General features: G+C 31.3%; 1 pseudogene; it reads right to left on the bottom strand.

Annotated features, from left to right (window-relative positions):
* The window catches only part of LOC149555223 (acyltransferase GLAUCE-like), a 60,233-nt pseudogene extending 44,690 nt beyond the window's left edge, over window positions 1-15,543 (bottom strand).
* Between the last annotated feature and the right edge of the window lie 2,438 nt (window positions 15,544-17,981).

Genomic DNA, 17,981 nt, shown 5'->3' with positions numbered 1-17,981 from the left:
CACAGTGTCAGAGGCTACTCTATGACAAAGTGTACTGATACACTAGTCGCACCATTGATGTATCCTCATTGGTTGGCCACTCATCATAGATTGCCACAGAAGGATGAGTTCCCTCTATACTTTTGCAAGCAATTGTTTGCAAAATTTCATTTTCACTACGATGTTGACTATACAAATTATCCAAGGCATGTTGGGCAGGGTTAGGGGAGACTTTTTGATAGATTTAGACTCACAGACACTCCTGCACCCATTAAAAAATGGGCAATGGTGGGTCCAAACCTTTTGGTTATGCCAAGAGGTCCACAAATTGCTACTGCAAGTGAGAGTGTTCCTAATGACACAATTAGGACACAAATTTTTTTGAGCATCGCCACCATCACCACATAGTTACACAAGATTTCTTTTGATCGATGTGGTAGATATGTGCTACGGTCTCAAGGTACCACTCCCACAGTTGCATCTTCTAGCACACCTATTGATGATGATTATGGAGTTACAGATATACCTTCTCCTATAGAAATTTCTGCAGTCTTAGAGGTGGATGCATTGCATTGTTTGGCATCATATTTAGCATTTGATCCTTTAGATGCATATCAAGAATTATCTATACCCTCAAGATTCTACTTCGTGACATGAGCTCTCAAATTAGTCATATTTTTCCACATACAACAATCCCAGAGGATTCACATAGGCAGGAGGACATTCCTACACCTTCTACTACTCCTATTGCTATACAAGCCCAAGCTACAACACCAACCCCAGCTACTTAGGACCCTACAACACCCCCCCACTCAAGATCTCAATGCTAGACAACCTGATCTATTTACTGCCATGCTTTCAGATCAGGTTTGCACTATTGACTTGGACACTGATACTATTTTTTTATTACATGATTTAGATATCAGTCAGATCGGCAAAGCATTACATAATGCTATGGTAAATATCTCTATATGTTTAGATTTATTTTTATTATAGTAAATAATATGTCTATATGGTTAAATTTATGTATATGTGTGTGTTTGTGTATGTGTTATAGGGTTTGAGTGATAGTATGTTACGTTTTGCTAATCTACAGACATCGATAGATCCTACTCGTCGTGAGTCCTAGGTATGTTAAAATTTATATACATGTAGATCTTGATATAATTTTTCTATACACATAATTAAATGGTTCAAGTTATCGTTTGACACAAGGTTCAGATGCAGTTGATAGACCCTTTTGGGGACAAGGCCTAAGATCAGGAGGGGGGATGTAGCTGATTAGATCATATGTGGCCTTTTATTTAATTACACACATGTTATGTCTAGATACATATTTATATGGACACTTTGATGTTTTATATGTTATTTCCATATACATACATTTTACATCCAGACACTTTGATGTCTTATATGTTATTTTTAGATACATGGTTTATATGGACACTTTGATGTTTTATATGTTATTTCAATATACATGTTTATATCGTGGACACTAAATGATTTTTATATGTTATTTCTAGATACATGTTTATATGGAGATTTTGATGTTTTATATATAGTATTTCTAGACATTTGATACATGATCTATTTTTATACATTTGATATGGGTACATTATATTCTCTTGATATATGTACATGTATGTTATTGATCTTTTAATGTACACGTGTATCTTTTTAATCTTTTGATGTCTTAATCTTTTATGTAACTTATGTATGTGTTATGCACATGTTTCTATATGTTATTCATCTTAATGCCTTAATCTAAGTGTAATTAACTATATAATTTTAATGGTCCATGTACATAAGAATATAACATATACATGTACATAAGAATATATAAAGACTATGATCACCTAGAAAGAATGCATGAGCTACAACATTTAATTAATAAAAGTTAACATACATATGTATATGTTTTCAATATTCATGTTTATACATACATGTTATTGTTTTTAATACCTTAATTTAAGTTTAATTAACTATACTTAATGACATGTCTTAATATAAGTATGATTAAATTCTATATATTTAATCTAAGTATAATTAACTATATTTAATGACATGTCTTAATTAACTATATAATTAACTATATTTAATGTCTCATGTATTAACTATATTTAATGAAATGCCTTAATTAACTATAATTAACAACATTTAATTAATAAAATATAATGTATGTAATATGTAACATAGTTCATATAACATATACATGTAAGAACATATATAAAGAGTATGACCTAAAGAATGCATGTTACAATATTTAATTAGTAAAAGTTAATACATGCAAGAACATAATGATTATATACAAACATAAAGAATGTATCATATAAGAACATATAAAGATTATATGTACATAAATACATAACAACATTAACAATCATATGTAAGAAAACATAAACAATGTACATATAAATACATACAAATACTAAAAGGGTTGTCTTAAGGAGAGGTCAGGTAAAAGGTGGTACTAAGGGGATGTTCTAATAGGTGGTCTTAAGGGGAGGTCCTAATAGATTGTCTTAAGGGGAGGTCCTATGAGGTGGTCTTAAATGAGATATTCATGTTGAATTTAAATAAAAATAACAATACATGTCTAATTTTGCATATCCAAGATAAATGATCCAATGTGCAAAAATTTATAAAACAAATATCTTGTCAATATTAAATATGAAAGTATAAGAGCTATATAGGCATAGCTTAACTAGAGCTCCACAATAAGTACATAGGTAAACTAGAGCTCCACAAACAATGTATTGTTAGGATCCTCTCTACTTTTTATTATGACTAGAAGTTTTTCATGTTCTTCAATAGGCAATTTCCACTTTTGATTTCCATGACGTCCTTTTCTTTGTATTGATTCAAATTGTAATTTGGTTGCTATAACATGGTTACTGTAGTGTAAAACCTTTTCTCTAAGCTTGTATTCAATAAATTCAATACCACTATCAATTACTCTTGTTTGTTGATAATATGTTCCTTCAATAAAAACTAATCCAATTGGATATGACTGTTGATAAGCATCTATAGTTCCTTCTAGCAACTTGTGTTTTGCTTTTATGCATCTTAAAAGATAATAGACCACATTTTTCGCATTATCTGGTAAGGCTTGAACTACAAAAATATCTCCTGCATGTATATACAAATATACATGTATATTAATTTATATATATGTATATATGCACACAAACCTGCCATAACTAAACTAGAAATGCGCTCATAATCAGCTGAATATACAGGATCATGAATGTCAATGTCAAAGTCAGCATCTTCAAAAGGAGGCTTTCTAACTATCTCCTTCAAATCCCAATGTGAAACATATCCATTCCCAATATTTTCACATGCACTCACTAGATTGTCCTTAATGCATTCATCACAAAAACATGTTTTCTCTCTTAATTTAATTACTGGAGGTTTATGGTTTCCTATAGTCATCACTTGATGTAAACTTCTAATACCAAGAATCATTTGACAATTATAAGGATTAGATCCATCTATATCTGATGCAAATACAAAAAAATTTGTCATATTTCAAAATAAATAATTAATTAAAAACTCAACTTGATTTGAAAAATACATTAAAAATAAATATAACTTGGTTCACCTTTCACCTCCCAAAAGTAACGCTTAGTGTATTCAGTATCTCGAGTAGCAAAATGAACTTTGCACCATTCAAAAATTTGATTTGTGCTCTCTATCCTATTCCCTGTATGTACATACAATATGCATGTATATATAAAATTTAAAATATATGCTACTAGAGTATTAAACATGCACATTTAAAAATTGCATATATTTACGTGCAAGTTCATGTTATTGAAGTGCATGTTTTATACATGCTCCTACTCCATCATGCTCCCCTTTTTCATGTCCACTTTCAAAAAAATTCCATAAAAACCTGACATTGGTTCTAGCATGTTGCATTGCTAACCAATTAAATGCTTTTGCAAATTTGAATTTTCCTGTGAACATGAAACATGATAAGTATCTACAATTATCTATGTACATATATCAAATAAAAATAGACATGTCCAAATAAATATAAGTTAAAATAAAGTTAAATAAATGTGTAACTATTTCGTGTATACTAACCTACACATCCATCAGACCAAATCAAGTGCTCTGAAACATTTATTCCACAATTTTTGAGATCTTCAAAGAACATTGCAAAATAATGAGCCACATAACTCTTATCATGAACTCTATCATCTCTAATATAGAAATGAACCTTTTTGATGATGATTTGTTCATTTTCATCCAATCTTTCTAGCTGATACACCTCAAATTGTGCATGCCTATAGGTCACTTGCACAAATATTGCAACTTGTTTAGAATGATAATATTGGCCTTGGAGCTCTGTATGAGGTGCAAATGTATAATTCTCAGAAAAATCTATAACTAAAAGTATACAACTAGGTGGAAAACAATTTTTGGAATCACAAAACTGTTTAGCTTGCCATCGTGCATCATGACAATGTTGGATATGTGGATATATCAATGGATGGAACTTGGTCATGAACTCATCATAATGCAATCCACTCTCCTTCAATACAATTTTTCTGGATTCATCCCCTCTATTATTTTGGTATGTATCATATTCATATCTCATCCATGAAACTGGTGTGGATTCATTAATATTCTCAACTTGCATAATTTCAAAAAAATTGTGTAAATCTCCACAATCTTCATACTAATTTTTGATGCATTGCACTTTGAATTCATCTGAATCTTCTAATTTATCACATAATATGGACCTCGTAAATTGTGTTGTACTGCTAGCGATGACCAAATTAGGATCAAGTACTGCCATAACTTTTTTAAATGATTGCAAATGTAGACCAAATCCAATATGATTTCTACAACAAGTTTCACGCATCTTATTTATACATACAAAGGAAGGATGTAAACTCTCAAACATTCTCTGACATATTTTGACATTTGACAATTCTTGTTTGAATGCTTGAAATAATTCACTTTGAGTTATATCTATGAAATGTTTTGGATGTTCAATTTTGGCCCATGTTTCTTGATCTTTAATTTTTATAGTATCATGCCTATTGGAAGAAACATGAGAATGTATGGTCCAAAATTCAATAACTTGTCTTTTTACATCTTCAAAAATCCTATCTTTTCGAGGAACTCTACAAATATTCACCCAGTTATTCTCAATGTTATCATCTAGCATATTTCTCCTCTTGATGTATCTCTAGATAGTTCTTCTAGATATATGTAGTACATCAAAAATTGCATGTACCTATTTTCTATGTGTCAATTTTCTACTAGATATAGTAGTCATCAATGCTCTGCGTGCATTACTCAAATCACCTCCTCGAGTTGCGTTGTCAATTTTTTTATAGTCATTTTGCAAGTTTTTAACTATTGTTTTATTAATTTTATGCGCATGGTTTTTCCTATTATCAACACCCAACAACTCCAAAACAGGTCTCATATCTTTTCTCCTGAATAACTTGACAAATAATTGTGCCTATCCAAATATGCTTTTATCCTTGAAATATTCATCCCACATGTTCTGACAATGCTTTCTGATAGTGTTATCATTTATCATATCTTTAGATGGAATTTTGTTAAAAAGTAGTTCTTCATCCAAATCCATCAAATTTTTTATGCTTTCTAATTTGTCTCTATCAATAGAACTGCCAATTTGTTCCTCTTGATTACTTTCATTTTCTTCATGAATCTCATCCTGTTTAGGAATTTCAGTAGGTTGGTTTTGATTATGTTTTGTATGGCCTTTCATTTTGTCATCTCTTTTTCTATCATATTTCCTTGATCTTTTCTTTTTACTACCCATTGAATATTTCAATCTATAGAAACAAAATTGAATAAATTTAGATTTCACTAAATATCAGCTAATGGTTCAATATAGAATACATAAAAATAAAAACAAGTAGACGAGAAAAAAGCACCTTCAAAATATTTGATCCTTTGCAATATTGATTAAATCCGTAGAATAGTTTTTGAAAATTGCTTCAAAATTAAATTGTCTTTTGAAAGTCCTCTTCCAATTTTTGTTGTTCTGTATATTTAATTTTTTTAAAAAGAAAAAACAATTTTATTTTATATCAAATAGTGACATTAACTACTGGCAGTTTAATCTACCGACACGGGTTTCAGCCAGAACTATTTTGGCCATAACAGTTCTGGCCGAAACTGTCTGTGTGGCATCCTATGTGGCAACCAAACAAGCAAAAATCAAAACTTCTATAAACATCTCACTTTGAAGGCCAATTTGACCTACTAAATTGAAGTTTTTTCTAAAACTAAAAATATACTTTTGTAGTTCTCAGAGTCATGATTATGATCATATAAATTTTTTAAAATTTTGATTATGAATAATATGTTATAATTTGAAAATATTACAAGTAGGTATCTTAAGATTCAGGAAGATGTCTATTCAAAAATAAGAAAAAAATAGTAAATCATGTTTAAAACTTATTATTTTTTAATGTTACACTAGAGGAGAGAGTCTTCTTCAAGAATATGTAATTTGTTTTAAAAAATATGTAGATTTGATGGAAAAAGTTTGACGGGAAAAAAAAATTGTCAATTTTTGATAACTTTGAATTTGACCAGTTATAACTTCAAAAATATTAGCCAAATTTCAATTTTTCTTTTTCAGTGCACTGGGTATAAATGCTAACTCTAACATATTCCAAAATCAAACCTAAATATGAATATTTTCATATATTTGTTTGACAGGAAAAAAACTCTATATTTTTAGTATTTTTAAAAAAATTCAAAAATACACTTTAAAAATTCAAAAATAAATAAAATTTTCCCTCAATTTTTTTAAAAAAATTTATAGACATAAACTTCATCCAATTTTACACATTTCATTAGTTTACATCATCTTCAAATTCTAAGTACACATGCCACTTTTATTTTGTTAAAGTTGAAGACTTTAAATTCTGATATCACTTCTCCTTTATAAAAGGTGACATAGGTTTGTGCTTTTACCCTAATGTTAAAATGGGTCAAATTGGTCAAAAGTGTTCATAGGTTACCGTATGATCCTTTTTTGACCTATGATCCCTTTTGACCCATTTAATTGAATAATATTTCTTTAATTGGTTCAAGAACCCCTTTGCACATACATAATACTCTTAATAAGTCAAAAGGGGTCACTATATATCTTATGATTCCTTTTGATCCATTTGATCGTATTATATGTCTGAGAGAGAGAGAGAGAGAGAGAGCTCAAATTGGCATGCTTGTGCCCTAAATTTCATAAATTTTTTATACATAAAGCTTATATTTTATATATATGATCCTAGTTCTTAAACTAACATGAGTGTGCCCTATTTGGTAGTGTTTTCTAGTCTTTATTTATTTTTGTGGGAATGCACACTATAGTGTGTGTGTTCTATTTAAACTACTATATTTTAATAGCACACTCATGCTATTTGTAAACCACTATATTTGCATAGTGCACTCTTTCTATGGTCCACTGGCACTATTGTGCAGTGCATGTTTTAATTATTCACCAAGCCAAAGGCTTGAATTTTCCTTAGAGATCTAACCCAAAGGCTTTGTTGCTTCAAATAGGTCTATGATGAGTTTTCTAGAAAGCATATCAAACAATGGACAACATTTCTTGTGTGCTATCTATCAAGTTTATTTGTGGTTGAATATCGATAAAATTAGGTTACATGAAATTGTAAATCTCTATGTTAGCTGTGTAACCATATAATTCATTTTGATTATAGACTATTTTAAGCCTTTCAACTAAATTTTATTTTGAATGTATATCCATTTTTTCACAAAAACCAATGTCTAGTATTTGAGGGGTTATATTTTGGCACTTTCATTGGATTTTGCAACAAGTTAGTTTTTTAGAAACTAGAATTCATTCTACACACTATTAATATATTTTTATTTTTATTTTTTATTATTTCTCAATGATTTTTAGGTGGAGAAAACATATATTTCATGTTTTTAGGATGTGCTTACTTACAAAATTCAAGAATATATATATATATATATATATATATATATATATATATATATATATATATATATATATATATATATATATATATATATATATATATATAGACACACACACACACACACACACACACATTAAAAAATTATCCAAAAAATGGAATAAACTACATGGTGTCTTATACCCCCCTTTTGGTACCACAACTTTGTGCACTTACCCTATGTCAACCTCAAATATTGATTCTTTCTCAAACTATTAATTTGTTGACAATCATTCATCACTATGTTCTTCAACTTGGTCATCACTAGGTAGCTTAGTCTCTACTGATCTATGTCACTTGGCTTATACTTGCTTGGTCGACTTATACTACACTATGTGGTTACTTACATTTATCTTCATCTTACTCGACCATTACCATCACTTGACTAATACCATTTTTCTTAGCTTCAATCATTTCTTCCATACTTCATACAATGATCAAACAAACACATTAGTTTTTCAAATACTAATTAATCAAGTGTCAATTGTAATTCCATTATACTTAATCCTCTCTACTCAACAACTTTACTAGTTCACTTAGATATCTCTCTTTTCAACTCCTCTTCATCAATCATATAATATGGCACTCTACACGATTAGGAAATGTCTTACCAATAAGATTTGACATCGGTGAGAACATAACAATTGTTCCAATTTTAGTTTCCTACAACATGAACTTCCATTTTCAAAATAATCCATGTGTCCTTTGACACATCCATTGCATCTAGGTGCCACATTAATTTACAAGATTATTTAAACACATTGCTACAGTCAAGGTACAAAAAAAATGGTATAGAAACTAGGAATAAGATGTGTTGGTTGGGGTTTTCTATCTATCCTAATTTCTTGGCTATGTATTACCATTTGAGTCACCTTACTGAACTTGATTTAGCAGCCACACTCCCATATCATTTTTTCCATTTTTACCACTATATCCATCAATCATGCTTGGACTATATCCCACAAGGAGCATATCACTCTACACACTCTTCCTTTGTGACTATGGGAGAAGTTTTGCAGCCAAATGTACATAGATAAAAAAAATATCTTTAAGGGAAAATTATTCAAGAAAGGGAAACACTATAAAACAATCCATTAAACATATTTCTTGAATAGATTATTCTTCACACAAAGAATAAGTTGCATAAAATGGTTTCTATAAGGACAAAGAAGTTAAATTGTGGGAACACTTTTGATTGATGAAAGAATGGGATACAAGTACCAAATTCTTCTTTCATTTCTTACAACATAAGCACAAAGAGGAACAAATTTTGGTCATTAAAACTATTGATGTATCTTTGCAGACCAATCAAGACATGTTAATGAGAAAGTTTTATGATTAATATAGAGAGATCTTTACTAATTATTCTTCTAATGATCTGTTATTCTTTATACTAGAAGACAATCCTTCTAGCTATATCCCATGCAAAATTCAACATGATTACAACACCTTTCTTGATCACTATTTTCCCTTAGATGAGATTGAGGAGGCCACATTCATGATTTGGCTTTGGAAAAGATTCCATGAATAAATAGCATTGGCCCCATATAAGAGAATATATTTATAGCATCTATCATAAGGGCGCCAAAATAGGGTCTCTTGGAGATACTATTAATCAAGGCCAAATTAATCTTATTGCCAAAGGAAAGAATGAAGATAATGTGAATGGATGACATCCCATAAGTCTCCTTAACACATCTTACATAATTATAGAAAAATATCTAGCCAAACAGATTAATACTATTTTAGAAGAGATTATTGGACCAGAACAAACTAGATTTTTAGGGTAAAACTATATTCTGGATAATTGTGTGCTATCATGGGAAGCATTACAATGGACACAAAAAATGGTACAAGAAGTTTGATTCTTATACTTGACATTGATAAGAATTACGATTGTATAAGGTGGTCTTTCATTCTTAAAAAAATTCATTGCTTCATATTTTGACCCAATTTTTGTGCTTATATTTGAATGTTGCATATGGATTCCAACACAAGATTGGAAATCAATGGTTCTCTCTCTCTCCATAATTTCCTCTCAAAAATTCCATTAGTAAAGGTTTCCCTTTAGCATTATTCATTTATGTTCTCATAAATGATGCCCTTTAATGTCTCTTAAATCATGTCAAATCAAACAGCATTATTCATAGAATTTCTCTACCATTAAATACTATTTCCATTAACTCCAATTTTATGGATGACAGCATGATGTTTATTCAAAATACAACTACTGATGTTATCAACCTTTTGCACATTCTCAATTTCTTTTTCTCAAATTTAGGCACTCAACTCATCATGTGTAAAACTAAATTTAAGATGACTCATTCTATCCCTCATCTACATTTTATCCCAAAAGAGTGACATGGAATCGTAACTAGATAGCTCAAGATTTATTTTTCTTTAGGTATTACATTAAAAGATATGTGGAAGTGGTTTCTAAAAAAATTTAAGTCCAAATTTACATCTTGGACAAATTGTTTCATGTCTATGGCTAAAATATATAGGTGGACAATAAAATAATCTTGGTTACTAATGTTTCTATCTATTCTTGTTGGCCTCCTTCTAAAACTTGTTACTATCATCTTACACAACTTATCCAAGCCTTTATTTAGTCTAGGTGGGGTAATAGAGAAGGTATGACAAAAACTTCATGGTCTCATTGTATACTTCCAAAGGACAAGGAAGGACTAGGCATCATTGACCCTCACATCTAAGGGTTTTTCCTTTTCAAAAAATGGATTGGAGGAGCCTTAGAAGGAATTACACCTTAGAAGCTTTTGGTTCAGTATTGCACTCAAATAACTTTAGCAGGTAAACGTTGGCATTTGGTTCATTGGAGTGACAATATCCTTCTAGCTGCACATTTTAGACTATTGGATCAACCCCACACAACCACATATGGAGGGAGTGACAAGTGGCTTCCTAGAGGTTGACTCCATTTAACGAATCATTTAGCCATGGTCTCATCTGGGAATCATAATCAATTTGGTGGAATCATTTAATTCGAGAAAATAATGGTCAACTAGTTATGATTCAAAGATTTCAAGCTAAGTGCTTATTTAAGAAATGCATTCAAACCTTCAAATACCTTTGGGACCTTGATTTCTTCTCATAGGAATCTTCACACTATTTGAAAATATTCTTTAATCTTAGTTATAGATACAAGGCTCCAGTATTGGTAGTTCAAAAGATTGTGCCTCCCAATTTATTTATTCTTATTTCTTCATTTTCCCACTCTTTCTTCCACAAGGATTGGAGATGCAAAAATGGTTCCAAATTTATTTCCTTTCCTCTTAGATATCTATAGAAGTAACTTGTTTGTAACATGCCTAGTTCCAATAAAATTAACTCTATTTGGAGATGCAAATTTATTTTTTCCTGATGGAACAAACTCTGCCTTAAAACATGGAAATCTAAAGCTTATTCACAATTCCAACTTACTACTTGGAAGCTCCTTCATGTGAAAATTCCAATTGGGGCTCTACTCAATTTCTTTAACCCACTCCCTCCTTGTCCTTTATGTGGTAATCTTGAATCCTTTAAGCTTTTCTCCTAGTATTGTCTCCATATTAAACTATTATAGAATGAGTTATTTGAATCCCTACCTACCCTTTCTCATTTTCCATGGTCTTAGAAAGTGTCTTTTCTTGGATCTTCAAGTTCTCACAACCTTATTTTAGTTTCTTTACAGTTTACTATTATAAAATACATTTGGAAGTTCAGATGCTCAACTTTCTTTTCTCATTTATTTACTCCTCTAGAGATAGAAATTGAAACCAAATGTTGTAACCTTTTAATACAAATATCTTTGATTATTAATTTTCTAAAGGTTTGACACACAGTGAACAAGGTGAGATAGCTAATTGCTTCTCAAATCAGTCTTAAATTAAGAACAAAATAACAATGACATAAAATTGGGTTACATTTGATGAGGACCTTTAAAGCTCCTAATCATTTCTTATAGTATCGTTGGAGCAAGAAAAAGTCTTATAAAATTGGATATAATTTGCTACACATTTGCTATAATGTAATGAAGATTGAAAGATGGAATGTAATCTTCCTAAAATTGACTAGTGATTAGTATCTATGGTAGCAATATTTTTATTATAAGACTGTTGTTTTATACAACCTTCTATAAATGTTGTTATTTTTAATTTTATTCCTCTTTTCCAAAAAAAAGAGGAAAAAAAAATGCGAGAGAGACATTGAAGTCCTAAATGATGTCTTATAGAGTCAAAAGTGGTATAGAAACAACAATAGTATTAAAGACCAACCACTTAGACTTAGTAAAATACAATAGAATACAACAAGTAGAAAGGAGAAGTATAAAATAGTTTAGAGAGAGAGGGAAGGATTAGATCACATATTCTATATGTGAGGAAAATAAGTGATAAAAAGAGGTCAAAGTTGGATATTTGATAAGGAAGGAGAGCAATAGAAATGCTAAGGGTGTGTCCATGGTGGTGGGAAGGAGTAGGAAGAGGTCATGGGAGAGAGAGTAAACAAGGGGGACAAGGTGGAGGGGCTTCCCCTAGGGGAACTCTACCAACTTCGTCCACAGCTTCTACCAAGCCAACATAGAGGGAGCAACGATACCCTTGTGAAGCTCAAGCCAATCCAACGGAGAGTGCGTATAATTGTCTTTGATCCTATGGAGGCCATCCTACATCTTATGTATTTAAATGTAAAATGAAAACAATAAATGAATAAACAAACTTGACAAGAGAAAACACAAATTAACAGTACACTAGATTTATCATGGTTCACCACATGTTGTGGCAATGTCCACATTGAGAAGAGTATTATATTGTTTATAAATGTTGATTACAAATGATGCAAAAGAAGCTTATATAAAGACTCCAATTACATAGTATGATGAAGAGTCTAAGAACCCAAGAGACACATAATTGTAGAGAAAGACAAACGTGATTGTTGGAGTTCACATTATAACAATATCCCACCTGAAGGTCAACAAATGTTGTGATTGATCACCTAATACCCTATTTAATATCTACTTCACCTTTTCTTCACAAGTCCATGCAAAGTCATGGCACATTTGAATTTCTCTTTGCTAAAAACTTCGTTAAGATATCTATCTAATTGAACTTTGTGTCAATCTTTACAACATTCAATTTTTCTTCTTCAACTATGTGACATAAAAAGTGAGCATGAACCTTAACGTGATTAGAGTGACATTGCAATGAATGATTATGAGCCATAAAAATGGCATTGTGACTATTACAAATCAAAGTATAATTACTTTTCTAAAACTCATTTCACCAACCAATCATTGAAGTCAAATCATTTCCCTCGCACCTTTGGAAAGAGCCAAACATTCATCCTCAGCTGAAGAAAGAGTAATGCAATACTGCAAACATGAAACCAACCTATTAATAGAAGTTGCAACAAACATGAAGGTATAACTAGTTGTAGACCTTCATTTATCCAAATCTCTGCCAAGATTAGAATCAGTGAAGCCTTGCAGTCGAACATTATTACCTAAAAAATATAACAAATAATATGAATTGCCTTTTAGATATCTTTATATCCATTTGAGGTAACCAAAATTAAAAACCCAAGAATTTTAGTTGTTGAAAGAATTAAAATACTTTCATCATTTTCATAGGTTGTATTAGCTTCACTATTTCTTACCTTTTTGTGTGCCTTCTTGTAAGACCGACAATATCCCTTTGAGTGGCTTACCTTACCACAAAACCAAAACTCTCAATTTCTACCCATTGACCATGATCTATTAGCTGATTTAGATCTCCTTTGATTGTGATTGTTACCTATGATGGCTTCTTTCTCTAGTCTTAGTATTAACCATGGTCAGAGCATCACCGAAAGAAGTCTCTTGATTTATTCTTCTCATATCTTCTCTCAAAAGAGTGGAAGCTACATCATCAAAAACCAATTTACTTTTGGCTGAAACTGAAGTGTTAATCGTCGTTACAGCTCCATCAAAGAAGCTAGGTAGCGAACATAATAAAAGAACAACTTTATTCTCATCATGTTATGTCATGCCCAACAAATTTTCTTGGCGTATAAGAGTGTTGAACTTGTTGAGGTGATTGAAAATAGCGCATCCTTCCTTCTTCTTGTGTTTATATAACTTCTTCATGGTGAAGGCTTTGTTTGTAGCTGATGTCATTGCATACATGCCTACTAGCTTATTACATACCTCCTTTGTGGTCTTCTCATGTATTACATTAAAGAGAGCATTATTTTCTACCACAAAAATAAGTGACGCCTTTTCCATCTTTTCTAAAGTTTTCCAATCTTCATCTTTCATAGTCATTGGTTTCTTTGCCTTTCCTGCCACTGCAAGAGAAAGATCTTGCTTGATTAATAATAATCACTCCATTTTGCACCTTCCAATGGCTGAAATTCTACACTGTGAATCTCTCTACTTTCGCATCCTCCATTGTTTCAAAAACTCAACACCAATTTCGAAATAGCACAACCTACGCTATGATAAAAATTGAAGAGTATTCAAATGCAAAAATGAAAACATCAGATGAATAAACAAACTAGACAAGAGATCACACAAATTAATAGTATGCCAGATTTATCGTGGTTCATGACAACTAGTGGCTTCGTCCACATTGAGCAGAGTATTATATTGATTAGAAAACTTGATTATAAATGATGTCGGAGCAGCGTATACAAAGACTGCAATTATATAATATGATGACGAGTCTCCAAAACCAAGAGACATATAATTGAAGAGAAAGACAAACATGATTCTTGGCCTTCAAACTTTAACACACAACACCACCCCTTTCCCCTTCTCCCGTACCTCCTTCACACGTGCCCCGGTATCACCACATTGTCTGCATACTCCTTCGCTAGTGGCGGCTCCATCTTCCCCCTCATTTCCACTCAAAACAACACAGTCACCATCTCCTCCTTCCACTCCTCCAGCGTCGCCCCTCGGGCCTTTCATACCAGCGTCGTCACCACTTCGAAAGTGTTGAATTTCATCCCATCCTCCAACCATTTCTTCTTGATTAGCTCTATCTCTTCTCCAGATATGGAAAACACCTTCACCACTTTCTCTTCTTCTATTGGCACGATCACTGCCAAGGGGCATCATGGGACGGCTTAAATATCATCACACTAAAAATAGTCAAAGGTTGACAGATTAACTTATTTTCCTAAGCTTAAATTTTCCATTAATGTGTAATGTTTCAGAGTGACCAGACATCCTTTTTTCCCTTTCTGAAATTGGTCTTGATGATTGCAGTAGACGGGAGTTCGGAAATCTTGGAGAACTCGTTGTGTTGGTAGGTAATGGTGGGAGGAGGGGCGGAAATCCCTCTCTTTGAGAAGCGTGCGATTCGAAGAAGGGAGGGATGCGGAGGCCCTTTCCCCTCGCTAAGGACGCCAGATTTATCATCATGACGAAGAACGAGAAAAAGGAGAGAGTTCCCAAGGGATCCATCAGTGTCTGGTTTATGTTAGACAGATACATACATCTGCTCGCCTTCGCTTCCGCCGGATACACACCGAATGGGGCATCCCCTTTTACTTTCAGATCATCCACAACTTTCCCCATTTCCCCCTCTATTACCTGTTTTTCCTTTCTTTATGATATGAGAGGTCTTTATAAAAATTGGACACTTCAAAAATTAAATTAGACTTTCAAATCCTATGTTTGTTCACATAAGATAGATATTACTATTTATATTCTTATTATTTTTCCTGGTTTTTAACTTATTAAAAAAAATATTAGTATTCAATTAATTAAGAAACATTTAAGATAACTATTATGAATTTTGGAATAGATCAAAAATTTAATAGTGAGATTTTAATATGTTGAAATAAATAAGATTCATAAGATCATTAGTTTTATCTTATGGCATAATCCCAAATTAATGATGAACAATGAAACAAAATAATTGAAAATGAACAAAAATATGAAACATTTAATTTGGCAAAACATATTAGAGTTGGAAACAATGTTTCTTATAGTATGCAAAAAGAACACCACAAGTTTAAAAACCTAATTAAAAAAAAGTATCAAAAATTCTCTTCAATCATATCACATTTGGTGACATGCCAAATAACTTGTGAATACAATATGTTCTATTGACACTTGATTTTTATAGAGAATATGTTCTCATAATTAAAGGCTTGACAATTACAAGAGTGTTATGATAGAAAATAGACCAATGTATGTACTTCATTTTATTAAGTTGCATTTGGTAGATGTAATTTTGAACTCAATCATGTCACACTTTTGACATGATAAATAACTTGTATATGCAATAATATCTTCAATTTACATTCATTTATATATGGAATATGTTACCACTAAAGATAGAGATGATGTTGTGGAGTACACCAATGTCACTGAGGAGACAATATTATAAATTTTATTTTAACAATTTGCACTTGATAGATATGTAATTTCCAATTCAATCATATTACACTTATGACATCATAAATAATCTTTGAATCTAATATGTTCAATTAAGACTTGATTTATGTAATAAATATGAGGCCATTAAAAATATTAGTTCTAGTGAATAAATTAAAAAATGTATTCCATTTAATCAAGTTGCACTTGATGGATTTTTAATTTTTAATTTAGTAAGTTAAAACTTAGAGATGTGATTCTAAGAGTGCATCAAATGGAACTTTCTAAGAGAGTGTTTTCTATTATTTTTAAATTTTAGTGGAAGCATACTTTAGGCCATTATAAAGTAAGCTTTCTTGAGGTGTTGTCATTAGATGTCACCTAACTAAATATAGCAATTGTTTGGACTTCAATGTAGTGTAATTCCAAACATATTCTCTATTATCTCATTATCCCTTCGCTTTGACAATAGAAGATTTTGTATAACTAATACAATACTTTTGTTCAAATATTCTAACAATAATACAATATTAGTAATAATAAACTTACACAACTGATCTTGTAGACAACTTTTTATGTATGAAGTAAGTGACTATCGATTAATAGATGATTTCTTAATATAAAATAATAATTGATACATGAACAATAACTGATACTCTGCCTCTGTAACACACAATTAAAATAAATTATTTTTATTAGACTATAAAAATAGGTTGACGGGCTACCTGTACTATGTTTTGTAGTTTCTTCAATGTTTTAAGAAGTTATACCTAAGCGATCCCCGTTATCAGAATCTTATGCAAGTGAATATAGCATACTGCAATAAACGTTGAAACCTTCGAAACCATTCAGACCGCTATTATTATAAGTATTGCAGACAGTCAAAGGCATGTAGCTTTATGAAGTACACGGTATGATTGCTGCTGAATAATTTTTTTGTTAACTTGGATTTATAGTTTTATGAAAGGTATGGATATGTAGGTTCTACGAGTGGAACAAAGCTCGTAATCTCAATAGTAAAATTAAGATTTCGAAGGGAACACGAGATTTTGAATCTGGTTTTGTACTGATTTATTCCTGAGATTTGTGATATTGTAATTTTTTGAGATTTGTCTCTGAAAATAAGATCTAAGCCGTAAGAGGAAAGTGCATATCAACTTTAAAATAAGACTTACCATGTTTAGCTTCGTACTACATGATTTATATTTACTTGAGAGCATTAGAATTACCATGTTTAGCTTCGTACTACATGATTTATATTTACTTGAGAGCATCTTCATTTTTCTACGTACAAGATTACGAGTTGTTCGGAGATGGGATTGTATTAGATCTTGCCTTCAATAATTGAAATTATCTAATTTTTAGATAATTTTTGATGCTGAAATTCAGTTATATTTATGGATATCTTTTAATACATACATTTCTTATTAAGGCAGGTGATTAAAGGTATTAAACCTACATCCACGCTTCTGTTGGAGGCGATCCAAATGTTTGTGGATGACACCTTTCTAAGTAGGGAATCCTCTGTGGGTGAAGTTAGAGCTTGGAAGTTTTTCCTAGAGGTTTATGCGGTCAATGCGGGATGGAAAATAAATCTGGATAAAAGTAATGTGTTCTTCTTCAACACTCCTCCT

Source organism: Cupressus sempervirens, chromosome 5, assembly GCF_028749045.1.
Source record: "Cupressus sempervirens isolate cs-2001-9-10 chromosome 5, ASM2874904v1, whole genome shotgun sequence".
NCBI lineage: Eukaryota > Viridiplantae > Streptophyta > Pinopsida > Cupressales > Cupressaceae > Cupressus > Cupressus sempervirens.
The sequence above is the reverse complement of the archived record's forward strand: the minus strand, read 5'-3'. Positions and strand labels throughout refer to the sequence as shown.